Raw genomic sequence first — 13,246 nt, forward strand, 5'->3', positions numbered from 1 at the left:
AGCGTGTCCTGAAAGAAAATCGTCATGTGTTTCTTTTTTTTTCACGGCTGTCGTGGACACGCGGCTGACTTTCACCCGTTCAACAATCGACTGCGATGGATTTTTCATTTTGGGGCGTAATCCGATGTCCTTCAATTATTAACACATTGGCGTCGGAGGTCTCCTTTGTATAAATATCATAGATATTTGACATGTACATAAATATCTTTTTATTGAACACGTAAAGAAATACTTTCGTAAATAGTACAGCATAAATATAACAATTATGAGATGGTTACTTGAAGAAACCCCTAAATTTTCTCATAGCGAAATCGTAATCCTATTTTACAGGAAATAGTATGCAGGAAATGGACCGCAATGACGTACTTTCACATTATTTTAATTCGAAGGGACATCATGATTAGCTTGTTGATGGTTATTAAATGTTTATTAAATATTGCGAACCTTTGTATATTTACACTTGTCATAAACATTTACAGTCTACTCGTGACATTTATAAAAGGAAAGTGAACTATGCACATCCTTTATAAATCTCCGGCGAGACCAATGATGGCGTATTTTTGTCGTCATCTGGACTCCGCGATGAAACGCCCGAATGACGCATCTGTGCGTCATTCGACGTCAATGCGTTAAGAGGCGCACGGGTCGTGTGCCACAGTGGTCGCGAGAACGGTGAAATTTTGTGAGAGCGTGTAACGCGTGGCTGTTAAAACCGCCAAACCCACGTGTACACACGCGTGCCACTGGACTGGCAGCGAAGAAGAAAGCTGCACTCGCGGTTGCTTGCACCGGTTGTTGCACAGACTGCTCCACAAAACCACGGGCCACCGCAGCCGCACAAACGAATCGAAAGTCGAATCAAGTCGCCACGAACGCAGCCAGCTGATGAAATTAATTAAGGGGATTAATTAATAGAAGATCGTCGTCGATAGAGGCGCGCGCGAGGGAATTCGCTTGGTCGAGGAGTGCCCAGCGGCACCGCTTCCTAGTTACTTGGCGGTCCTGTGAGACCGTCGCAATGCAATCAGCTACCGAGACAATTAATTTCGATGTTAATGCACTTTATTAGGGTGTAACATGTATACGATAATGATACGTGACTATCGAGATTCATACATTTTATTAACCTATATCAAATTGAATTATTAATATAAATCTAATTTATATAAGTTAATGTATCTGTAAAAGTGAAATAGCAGGCTAGAAATAGTTGCCTGCGCTGCCTTTGCATCCGCAGTTTCGATTAATTTTCACAGGCAATCCGTCTTACGGATTAACCAGTGACTTTTTATTCGTTCGTGAAGTGAATTTCCTCGCAGCACCGCGCCGAGGTCGAATGGGAGTGGTCCAGGATAGTATTATCGACTGTGGATTGAGAATTAGGAATTCTAGTGATTAATTGATCTGCTGAGTAACTGGATTTCTTTTATTTGTGGTTCTTTACTCCATCGCTGTGGTAATAAATAACCATACCATCAAAGTGGTTATAAAAAGAAACAACACGGGGCAAAAAGAAACAACAACTCTGCTGTTATTGATTACATCAAAAATGAATTTTTACTCGGCCACCGAACTGTTATCTTGAGGGCGAGATTGTTCGATATTAAGAGCTACTAACAAGTGGTCAGACTTTCTTAAAACTCAAAGATCCTATGGAAACTCGTTTCTAACCTCGGACGTCGTCCCTCGCATATCAAAGACACCGTCAAGGCTACCCGAAGACCATCGATCCCAAACAATCGCGAAGGCAACTTTGTCTCACCTGGACGACTCGACTTCGTCTCAAAATTCGTCTCAACTCGATGGACATAACGCTACCAGGCGTCTACGCGTTACAGATCACTACATTGGTCCCCGCCAGCGCACGTCTAGGCTCGCAGAGCTCCCTGGTCCGTTTCTCTCCGTGAAATTCGCGACAACACGTAGACGACGGCACGGATTCCCGCAGACAGGCGCGTGTGCGGACGCGCGTAGCGTACACGTATACAGGAAGCGCTGGCAACGCGAGTGGAACATCAGAGTACCTTTGTCCTCCTCCAGCATGTCGGAGGAGGCACGGGGTGTAGGATCCCTATTGATCTCCTCACAGAGCTCGGTAGCAGAGAGTTCACAGAGGGGCAGGGAGTGCAACAGAGCGAGAAGGACGAGCGGAGAACCGCGGGACAGAGAGAAACAGAGAGTCAGAGAGGATCACGGATGGACCTCAGCTGGGATGCGGCAGAGGGAGGTCGCGTTGTCACGCGTTGACTTGACGCGTCGTTAATGCGTTACTACAGGTTAATGCCAACGATACCCTGACCGCTAATAGGACAACTCTTTTTCCTCCAGGATCGCCCTCTCGCGGGTTGCTTGCGCCAGCGAAGTGATCGTACGCCCACGCGAACGCAGCTGTTGTTGAAACGACGACCCGTTTCAATCATCCACTAGTTCAGCCTGGTGACGTAAATTGTCGCGCATCGCCTCTGCCTTGTATCAACATTCACTGCAATATGCACCGCGAAACGCGGTCTGTGCGATGGCTGGCGTTTGGATTTGTGTTTGGTCTCTAATGGACGTCAGCTTTCTTTTGGTAACCATGGATGGAACGGTTTGTTTTTCTTAAAGGCTTCGACAACTGTTGTTCATGATACCAGGTTAGACCTCTGATGGTTGTGTATTAAAGTCTAGGAGTGAGAAGTAACCTTATGGAGAACATCTTTAACATAGTTGGAGATGGGAGTAATTTGGACAACTATCATTGATACGACAGTTTAAATAATAATTGTGGAATGTTTGGAGTTGTTGTCCAGCCCACCAAGATGCTTGCCTTTCTAGGAGGAAGTCACCACCTCTGGTAGAGACAAAAACAACTGATGAAAGGAGACGCGATCTTGGTTAGTGTTGGAGTTAGGGACTTTCTCCTAGAAGGGCTATAACCTGCTTGGCTGCTTGTACAGTCTGTTGTTCGACGAGTGTTGGGTGACAATATGGTATTGGTATACTAATAACGTTGCAACTCAGCTTGTGACTAATCTCAGAGCAAATTTTTCCATCCTTGAGACCTAATGACAATCCTTAGCAAGATTTGGACACTTGGAGATTTGAATTGAGACGAACACTATGGAAAACTCATTTATCGAATCAAATTGCGTTGATCTCACTTTCCTTGCATATTAATCACCACATAGTTGAAGAATTGTCGCCTCGAACAAATAATAATCGAAAATTCCAGAATGTGAGAAAAAGAGGTTCAACGGTCTGCTGACGGCATCGTCGTTCTAAACCTAAACTATCGTGGATAAAAGGCGAGTATGCCATAATCGAGCGAGATGATAGATCGCTTCTAGAAAGTACTCCGACACACACGCATCACGCAATCGTATCAAATCTATGAAAGTCCACCTACATGTAGGCTGTACACGTACGATTCGCCGTTTCACCTCAAGCAGTGAAACTTGAGACGCTGTCCTTTCGAGCTGCATTTATGCACCGTGATTAGACGTGAACTAGATACACCTTGTAGGAAAGCAATGCGTTGTATTTTACTGCCACGAAACATCACTCGTTATAAATCTCACATATCTCAGAGGAAATGTCAATACAGAAATGGGATACACCGATTTACGTCACCGAAGAAACGAGAATATGATTTTGGTGATCAGTCATCTGAGGAACAGGTGCATTTCTGATAAACTTGTACCCACGGTATTCGTGTCGTACAATTGGGCCGGAAACGCGTGGGCATACGTTAATCGGATATCATCAATTTGTTCGTATTATGCATCTCGTTACGTGCCCTATAATCCAGTAGTTTCCAAACTTCTGAGAGCGTTCTCCTGAAAAAGAAAACGAATTTCTGAAGTATATAGTAGCATATAGCATATTTGTACAATATCGTTGAAGTAAAATTTAAGAATAGAGACATACATCGAATAGGAATAATAAAATATAGAAAATATGAGAAAAAAATATTCCTAGGACAAAAATCGCGTAGGAACCTTGTTAGAAGTCTCCAGATCAGGCCCAAATTGTAACACTTATCGAGGAGACCAGGTGAATTGTTCCTTACGCCACCCATCGCTACATGTATCAATTTAACTACCTCCTCGAGTCTGCAGCTTTTCTTTTACCCGCTGCATTCCAGCTGGCCTATCAATTAGTACTCCAGCAGCAGCGAAAGGGCGACTCTTCGTGTTGGATTTCGCCAATTTCGTCCAGCGTTCGCTGCGTTCCGATTCAAGCAAGCGGTGGGGGAGGGTAGTTGACAATAATTCATCGTTCGTCTTTCCCCACTGGCTAAATAGAAACGTCGCTATTAATCTCGACACGTAATTGCGACACTGAAAGGGTTAGACTTGTTAGCGCGCCGGACGATATATCGTCGGCGTGCTTAGACGCTAAATTAAACGTTTCGCGCGAAAATAGCCACCGGTTCTCTTCGGTTCATCTGCCCCTAATATATTACCAACTCGTTTGGCGATCGCGATTCGGACGAATCGTGGATCGGTCCTTGCAAAACAGAGGATCGAGCTGGGTTGAACAATCTTCGATCGAAACCTTGCGATGCATCGATCAATTCGGGTTAGATATAGGGTGAGGAACTCTTTTCTTCTTGGAGTAGATTCATACTTCGGTTTAATAGTTTCAAATGTGTTCAGTAGGTCAAATGCTACGTTACACATACATGGGTGACAGATCTCTTCGCTATGGAGCTAAACAAAATTAATTCTAAAGGTCAGGTACTAAAGAAAACTAAGTATTGCAAGGAATGATGGATTATGTAGTTTCCAATTGGCACAAAATTAAATTTTAGGCTTGAATCTAGCTATATCATCGTCTTAACAACGACCATAGTAATAAATTTGATCGCCCAGAATGTCCAACTATTCGCTAGCAGTGATTCGACTATTCAGGATGATGATGAGACCAACTCGAATGCGCAGATATGGTCATCCTCATCAACGCGAAGCATCTCTATGATTAACAGTTGAAAGCAGACAGCCCCAATTGCAGGTGTTCATATTAGATTGCTTAACCCCTGAATCTTCGTTTATAAATTATACCAGAGTGTCTGAAACTGTAGTCCATAGATCTCTTGGGGGATGAGCTCTGCACGCGTAGTACATAGTTTCGCGAGGAATCCTTGAAGCTACGTGCTGTCTCCCAATGCCAAAAGGTTCCCCACACCTAATCAAACTGCGGCCAAAATTGTTGCTCCTTGTCACTAACCGACTTTTCTCTTTTAATTTCAGATGAGCCACGAAAACTTCGCTGGATGTTCGGCACAGGTATTTATCAGAATTATTTTCCCGGTTCGTCGTCAGCAGAAGGAAAACGGTAAAATTAAAAATCATTTGAGTTCATACAAAGACATTGATTTCGATAATGTGTAGATTCACACAAGAAGTGCGAAGGCTCGCGAGGAATTAGTAAACTGACCTATGGCCTTCCTCGAGTTTCATCAAAGTTAGTTATTCCCAGTTTAATTTAATGGACATACACGTTTCGATCTTACATTTGGGTCCTCTTTAGTGTGATTTATATGTAACATATTCTTCCTTAACGTATATATTCTATAATAGTAATAATAATTCCTAGACTGTGCACATCTTCGTAGATTTTCCCAAACTTCAACTTGCCATAAATACATAAACATCTACAGTCTATTAATTACACAAAATGTCTCCAGACTTCGTGGGGAATTCCTGAAGTGACAGTGATCCTTTCAACCCCAAAAGGCTGCCCACCTCAAATCCATTCTCTTATAAAGGTCGCGTTCGCTGTATATCGAGCAAACGTCGATGATCGAGATGATCACATCTCAGTGGCAGACTTCGGTAATTAATTCGAAACGATCTGGTCCCGTTTATGCGTTTAATTGCTCCACATTCGGAGGAACGGTTACTCGTCCGCCTCCCTCTATCCTTTCCATCTAGCGAAGGAAATCGCGACCGCTCGCTTTTGTTCTGCGGCTGTTCTCGCCCGTTTTGTTCCGTTTGGTAAAAGGATAGAGACTGTGCAAGGAATTTCATATGTAGGGCAGCTCAAACGAAGCGTCGAGATCAAGCAATGTAACCGGGTGGTGGCGTGTATCCGCCAATTAGAAGCTTCGACTGTTCGTAAGTCACCCTTTCGCTGTTTACTATGATGTTTAAGCAATTCCTTATAGATCTACTTTTTGAAGTCAGTTAAACTATTTTTCAGTGACGATTATTATGACGATGTTTGGGTCTGATGTAGCTTCTCAGGTGTGACAATGAAATTGTGAAAGACAGTCAAAGAGTATGCCTATTGGGATTATGTTCTTCTCCCCTTTCCCTGTCTCTGCCTTCCACGTTCAGAATACCAGTCACGAGATGATAAGCTGTTCTGGCTAACAACGGATAGATATCAAAGAATCCGTTGATATCGATCAGCAAACTCGCTTTCTATTTCACGCGAGAGATAAGGTGATAAGCCCATGTAAATCAATAGAGGAGGTAAGAACGCATGATCCAGCGAGCGTTATCCAGAACAGCTTACTAATTTTCATTTCTTCCCCTTCGTATCCGAGTTCTTTGTGCTAAAATGAGCGTGGCCTCGCAAAGAGTTTGTATTAACCCTCTAGTTCATAACGTGTCCAATTCGAAACACAATGAGAACAGTTCCTCTGGTCTTATAGGATTAAAGTTCATTATATCGATCAATTGAGTTGGCCATTCCCATTTTAATTTCCAAGCTATAGTAGATTGTTGGTCAGGTGTGCACTTTAGTGGCTTATTTAGTGGAGGAAAACGAGGATGGCGTCAAGATAATACCTTGAACTCGCTATGTGCAATATTACATCGGTCTCGGTAGATTTAGTGCTGAAGGTCTTGTCCAGTGCTTCTTTGTTTGTCATATACACTCGAAGTCTCTTATAATCATTATGTGAATCCTTTTTCCCTTCTTTGGTCACCTATTTGCTATCTACCGTCTTAGCAAAGATACCCTCATACTTTTAGCTACATACGATCTACATCCAAAGGAATAGGTTTGGATGCGTTTACATAGGAATTTGGAAAAGAGGATACTGCTAAATGCCTCGGATGCCCATCCAGGGTTACTTTCTTCGCACAATGTACTATCGAACGCACTCATCGACCAAGTTCCCACATTCGCCGCAACACGAACGTTACATGGTCCATCGAAATCCCGTTGGACGATGATCAGGCCGTTTACCATCCCATCCTTCGATTCCTGCCGGCAGAAGGTTGACTCTACGGTCGCAGCAGTGTGTAATCGGCACGCTCTCTGGGTGAGCTCGCGCTCGTGCGCGTGCTCGCCGTCTATATCGGGATTTTTGTAGCGGTTTATCATTTTTGTTCCTGTCCCCCTTTTACACCCCACCATGGTTTATTTAAAGTGTCACGAAGGCGAAGGCGTGCACGCGCATGCGCCCGCGCACTGTCCCGATGTTGGCCAACAGGCTGTTACGGGCTTTGCACCGGCCGTGTTGCCAAACCAGGTGGCGCGTGTGTAGGTTTTGCGCGCGCACGCGTCCGCACGTCGTACGTGTGCACGCGCACAAAAGCGACCGCCATTCCCCGTCCGCGGTGCCAATCAGTGGCGGAACTGCAAACCGGTGCATCCGAGAGACCAGCCGCAGGCCGTACACGCGTCCGTGGATTTCCAATCTCCTCTTCGCGTCTCTTCGTTTTCCCCTCTTTTCAATCTTTCGTTACCTCGCTCGATCCACCCGTTTCGCTGTCTGCCCTCGACTTTACGCGCTAAACTCCTTTATGGTCGGCGAATCCGGGTTACGGTAAGGATCTTGGTCAATGAAGGATTAACTGCTACTTCTGCGGGATAGACGAGGGAGATGCGCAGACGGTGGCTCCGCGCGCGCACGGTGACGGAGCAGCGGCGCTGGCGTCGCTGACGTTATCGATGACGCTACGGAGTTATCGTTATTGCCAATTATCGATATTAAGGGGAGAATGTAACGCTCGCAAGATAGCGTGGCACTTGAGGGGACGTATGGCGCGGTGTCTACGCTTGAGTAGGAAAATTTGAGTCGTTGTTTTCGAATTTTTGTCGAGGACAATTGTTTGGAGTATCTCTTCAAGGTTTATGTTAATAACCCAAAATAATCTAGAAATTACGATCCTTCTTAAGAAGACCCAAAACCTGAGATCGAAACGTCCATTAATAATGGAACACGATCCAATTTGAAATTAGACTTCTCTGTATGACCCAATAAATGATTCTATAAGAGCACACAAGCTACAGTAGGAAAAAGATCCATATATTGAAATTATCCTTTTTAAATTCATTCTATTTTTCACGTTATTAAAAAGATCTGGTATCTAAATTTTTTACAATTTGTTCCAGTTCTTATTGTCCACGCTATCGCTATAGAAACCATAAATTTATTGAAATTATCCTTACTAAATTCATTTATTATAACTTATTAATATTCATGCACTTCACTTGTTTGCTGTAGGATTTCTAAATTTATCGAGTGTGCCTCTTCTTCTAATCTCAAACGATTGTAATGTACAAACGATCGCTCACGATTTTCTATGGAGGCCAGTTCGCGAAGCACTGTCTTAGAAAATCGTGAAATTTACCGTTTTCTCGAGTACTCGAGGCGCAGTCACATTCTTCTCGCGGTGGCCCGTTACGTTCGTTTCATTCGAATGCGAGTACACTCTGAGCTATTCAAATTGGATACAAAGGCACACGCGAAAAGCATGATCCACGGATCCGTAGAGAGCGTGTAATATCGTGATTCTGGCACGCGATTGGCGGGACCCGTACGAAACATGTCTCGCTGACACACTGTGTTTTTCATTATCGCCGATCGATAAGCGGCGATCGACATGAATTATTCATCGCGACGTATTAATTCGAACGCGTCACGGCTATCCGGCGAGGTGTTCATCGTCGAATTAACCTGCCGTTGCGTCGTCGATCGATCTCGATCGCGGCAACTCGATCTCTAAACATCGCTGTCACGGAAATTTGATAAATACAAGCGTGACACGGATTGTCCGTCTACTCGTGCGCGTTACCGTGCAAAGAGCCGGTGATTAAACCTGATAACGTGATAACCGATCGTTGTGACTTCTTCACGCGAGACTGTTTCCCACCTACTCGCCAACAAAGTGGCGTAGATGATGACAAGATACTAATCTGTTAGCGGATTTACAGACTTTTATATTCTTTATTTATTTACTAATTTACGATTTACTTATTATTCATAGTTTATTCGATCTATATTTATATACATAATGGATTGGCAAACTCTATCAATTTGAATAGCTCTTGAATGAACTGGTAAAATGTTTACAACCAGGATTTCCATGGAATTATAATTAGTGCATGATGCATGGATTACTTTTCAGTTAGCATGCTTTCTTACAGCTTGATGATGGTGAACATGCTGATACCGAAGGAGAAAGGATTCCGTTCAGTAACCAAAGGATTTGCAACTATTTGTGTGTTCGTGTAGTATGTCTAGACATAAAGAAGAAATTGGAAATGAATACGTCCAATTCTGCAGATATTTTCATCTGCATCGTGGTAGTGAAGGGGAAGCAGTAAATAATGGGGTAAATACAATGTTTTGATATTTCCTAGAAAGTAGACACATCTATTAGCAAGATCTACAGTTCTACTAACGAATGAAGTTCTATCCAACGTCTATAAATTACCAACCACTAACGTCCTCGTATTAAACCCCAGGGCAAACTTCGGGAGAAATAGTAAAACAGTCCATAAAATGATACACAATCCACTGCAATGGTATCCGTTACCACTTTTCTAGAATTTTTATTCGATCAAAGTCTTACTGGGTTCTAAAGTTATTTTTAAATCAACGTTTCGCATCCCATGATATATCAGCAGCTGAAAGAAATTAAAATTTGCATCAAATCTTATTAACGTCTCCATATTGAAGATGGAAGAAAAAACGGAAGCAGTCCATAAAACGATCAGACTTGAACGTGTTCGTTACTTGTCTGGAATTTCTCTTGAACGAAGATTCCACCGGTCGGTTTCTGGAGATTCTCTCGAATCAAGATCCCCAATACCACGTGTCCGGAATTTCCCTTGAATCGAGATACCACACCCCATTCTGTCAATTTTCGAGTGGAATAATCCACGATTGGAATCGTGGACTCGTCGATGTGGGAAGCGTTGATGTACATCCACGGAAGGTGGCCGATGTCTTTCCATCTTAGTCATCGCTGATCACAATTTCGATCACGGGAACGCCGCGTATACGTGTACGTTGCGAACGATAGGGGACGAACCCCTCGAACGAATTCGATTCGAGGAAGCGAGCGACGAAGCAATCGTGGGACAAAAATCGAGGCACCCGTTCTCCCATATGCATGCGCGCGTATATTTTTACCTCCCTTATGTCGCGTCCGCACAATACACCGTATGGGGCGCCTGCGTCGCTGCGCGAACTTTATTTTCGGTGACCTACCGATTCGGTTGGAACATTTATTTCAGCGGCAAATTCAACGCATTTCTCTCCGTCACATTTTCAAATTTTCAAACTCTGTGCAAGTCCCGCGTGGGTAATAAATTTTACTGGAATTAAATGGATACGTGATTGGAATCAATTAATGAATTGACCTTTTAATACTTTTTTTTTTTTTTTTTTATCGATTTGTGGCGTTTAAAGGAATCGGTTGATTAGTAGAAGCAACGAGTATATATTGTAGAATTTGTATGTTTTACGGTCACAGAAAGTATCGAGGTAAATTAAAATAATTTCTCCCTTCAACGGATTAACATAATCCCTATAATTTGGAAAGAAAGAAACGATGCTTTTCTCGAGCTAACGAGCACGGTCGAATCTGGCTATGAACCTAGAAACTACGTTTAGGAACAAGAGAAAGAACTGATTGCATTTTACTACTTAAGAAAGTCTCTTGTGCTCATAAGGAAGTCCGCGATTCGCTCGCTCGTTTCATTTAAAATTGAACGCTAGATGAAGTTTCAAACCCTGGTACGCATACGCGCGCCGTGTTTCGCAGCACGTCTTACTCGGCGAGGATTCTAAAACGGTCGCGGTGTCTTTGGAAAGTATGTAAAAATGGTTCGATCAGCATGGGTAATCGTCGAGAGAGAAAAAATATTCTCGCTACACCCGGATTCTCTATCCATGTCAGTGAAGACGGAACGTCGTACCGCGACTCTCTCTCTTGTGAAAATCTATGGCAGCTTTCATACCGATTACAATGGCTTCCGTTCAGCGGTGTCTATATCTATCGTGAAATCCGGCCACTCGTAACGAACGAAACATATTTACAATGAATCCAATATTAATTCTTCGGCGCACGCGAGGACCATCTTCACGCCTCGTGGAAAGAATTTTCCGAAACCACTTCCCCGCGGTCTACCCCGTCCCAAATAATCGTGTATAATGAGGAACACGTGTTTACCCCTAAATTTAGCGTAACCCGGGCGCGCGGAGGGGAGCTTAGCCGGAAGAAAGAGCGAACGAGTCAAAGAGTTGTCGTTTTTAGCATGAAACAAACGACGTCGCGTCTCGGGGGGAGGGGGGGGGGGGATGATGTAAGGGTGGTTCGAGTGGCAGTTTACCCGATCGTTGTTTCTCACAAAGCGAACGTTTCGACGAACCGGAACCACGAGGAGTCCAACGAGTCGTCGTCACTGACTGACTGCCCATGCTTATTTAAGAACGGTGCGTGGAAGAGGAAGTGCGCAGGAAGTCGAGGAGGAAGGGTCTCCCCGTTCACAAATGCCGCGTGGCCTTGCGCTATAAACGACTTTCAGAAATGAAAAGAGGTGAACAAAAATTAAACACGAAGGGAAAAATGGTGGACGAGAGAGAAGGGATGCAGCGCGAAAGGGTGACTCCTTAGACACTTTGAACAGGATTATGTCGGTTGACAAAGAGATCCGGGTTGCTTTAACTTGAATTTATTTGATTATGGTTGTATACTTAATTTAAAATTTTCAATATCGTTGATATTGCATTTTCATATTTGGTACTGAATTATAAATATTATAATTATATATTCAACAAGAATTCCTTATTATTTTGTTATATTATTTTGTACGTTTTGTCTCTGGTTACTTCGCGTTCGCAAATACGATATTTCTTCATTTTTACTTGACATCTGCCAAAGATAATCCTCTTGAAATTCTAATAACTGCCTCCATAACTTTCCAAGATTTACCAACATACATAATAGCCTGTTTAATGTTCAAATCGTTGCCAGAATCTTCTGACAATTTACAAATATTCACACCGGAGATCCTCGTGAATATTCAACGAATTTCAAATATCGATCCAAACGTGTATAAATGTTTGACAAATTTGAAATATTCGTTGTAACAATTGTAACATAAATAACGACGGATAGTAGAATGATTTGCAACGACTGATAAATAATAGAGGAATTTATGATAAACTGTGAGCTATTGTACAAATACGACAGGGCAAGATTTCCTCGTGCAATTGCTCCGATAGAGTATTTATTCTGAAGCATTCGAACGGCGCCCAACTTTGCTCGTGTCGGCACACCTAATAATACCGCAAATATGTCTATCGTTCTGGCACACATAGGCCAACAGGTTCGAATACGTGCGATACTTGTCGCGCATGTCCGTCTTGCACGTTCCTTCGCCTAGGTGCGCAATGTGATCGATACGATTTCGTTGATCCGAGAAAGGATCCGCACGAGAACGTAGCGGTATCTTGCGTTCCTGAGAATGTCACGATTACCCACCACACTCTACATTATTCGAACATTGTTGCAAGTCATATTATCGTTTTTCAAGAAAGTATTAGGCGTATGGCATACGTTTTGTAGGTGTCTGTGTTGAATTACCATATCAACCAAATGGAATTTAAATTTTCAAACAAACTAAATTAAAAAACTAAATTAACAGAGACAAACTGTGGTAAAAACAAACGAAACACCATGTGTATCATAACGTTACCGCGATAGGTCAAAGTAGAAACTGTCGAGTATGGAAGTTCGACGAGAGTTCTCTCTTCAAAGTAGCTTCTCTGTTATTTACCGTGCTAATTTACTTTCACTGAAATAATCGTACGGCGCGTGTAATCTTCTAAAATTGTTTTGGACCAACCCTCATCCTTTTAAGTAGTTTTTGACGAGGCCTTAAAACTTCCACCCGGACACGTATGATCGTCTAATTTCACCAGTTTTGCCCGCGTTTCGATTCGTATCACCGCCAAGTCCGCCATCGCTTTCCCTCGTTCGAAACTATTTCCCGTAGTAATTTCGATAACTTCTGT

At 43.0% G+C, this 13,246-nt stretch overlaps 1 long non-coding RNA gene across 2 annotated transcripts; it reads right to left on the reverse strand.

Moving 5' to 3' along the window:
• Positions 1-221: 221 nt before the first annotated feature.
• On the reverse strand, positions 222-11,704 carry LOC128877003 (uncharacterized). Of its 2 annotated transcripts, XR_008457176.1 has the most exons (4): positions 11,560-11,704; positions 4,082-4,275; positions 1,763-3,815; positions 222-882 (listed from the first exon to the last, which is right to left on the reverse strand). It is a non-coding gene; the product is annotated as an uncharacterized LOC128877003 (long non-coding RNA). The 2 variants fall into 2 exon arrangements; XR_008457175.1 differs by lacking the exon at positions 11,560-11,704 and having other exon boundaries at positions 4,082-7,756.
• Between the last annotated feature and the right edge of the window lie 1,542 nt (positions 11,705-13,246).

Source organism: Hylaeus volcanicus, chromosome 5, assembly GCF_026283585.1.
Source record: "Hylaeus volcanicus isolate JK05 chromosome 5, UHH_iyHylVolc1.0_haploid, whole genome shotgun sequence".
NCBI lineage: Eukaryota > Metazoa > Arthropoda > Insecta > Hymenoptera > Colletidae > Hylaeus > Hylaeus volcanicus.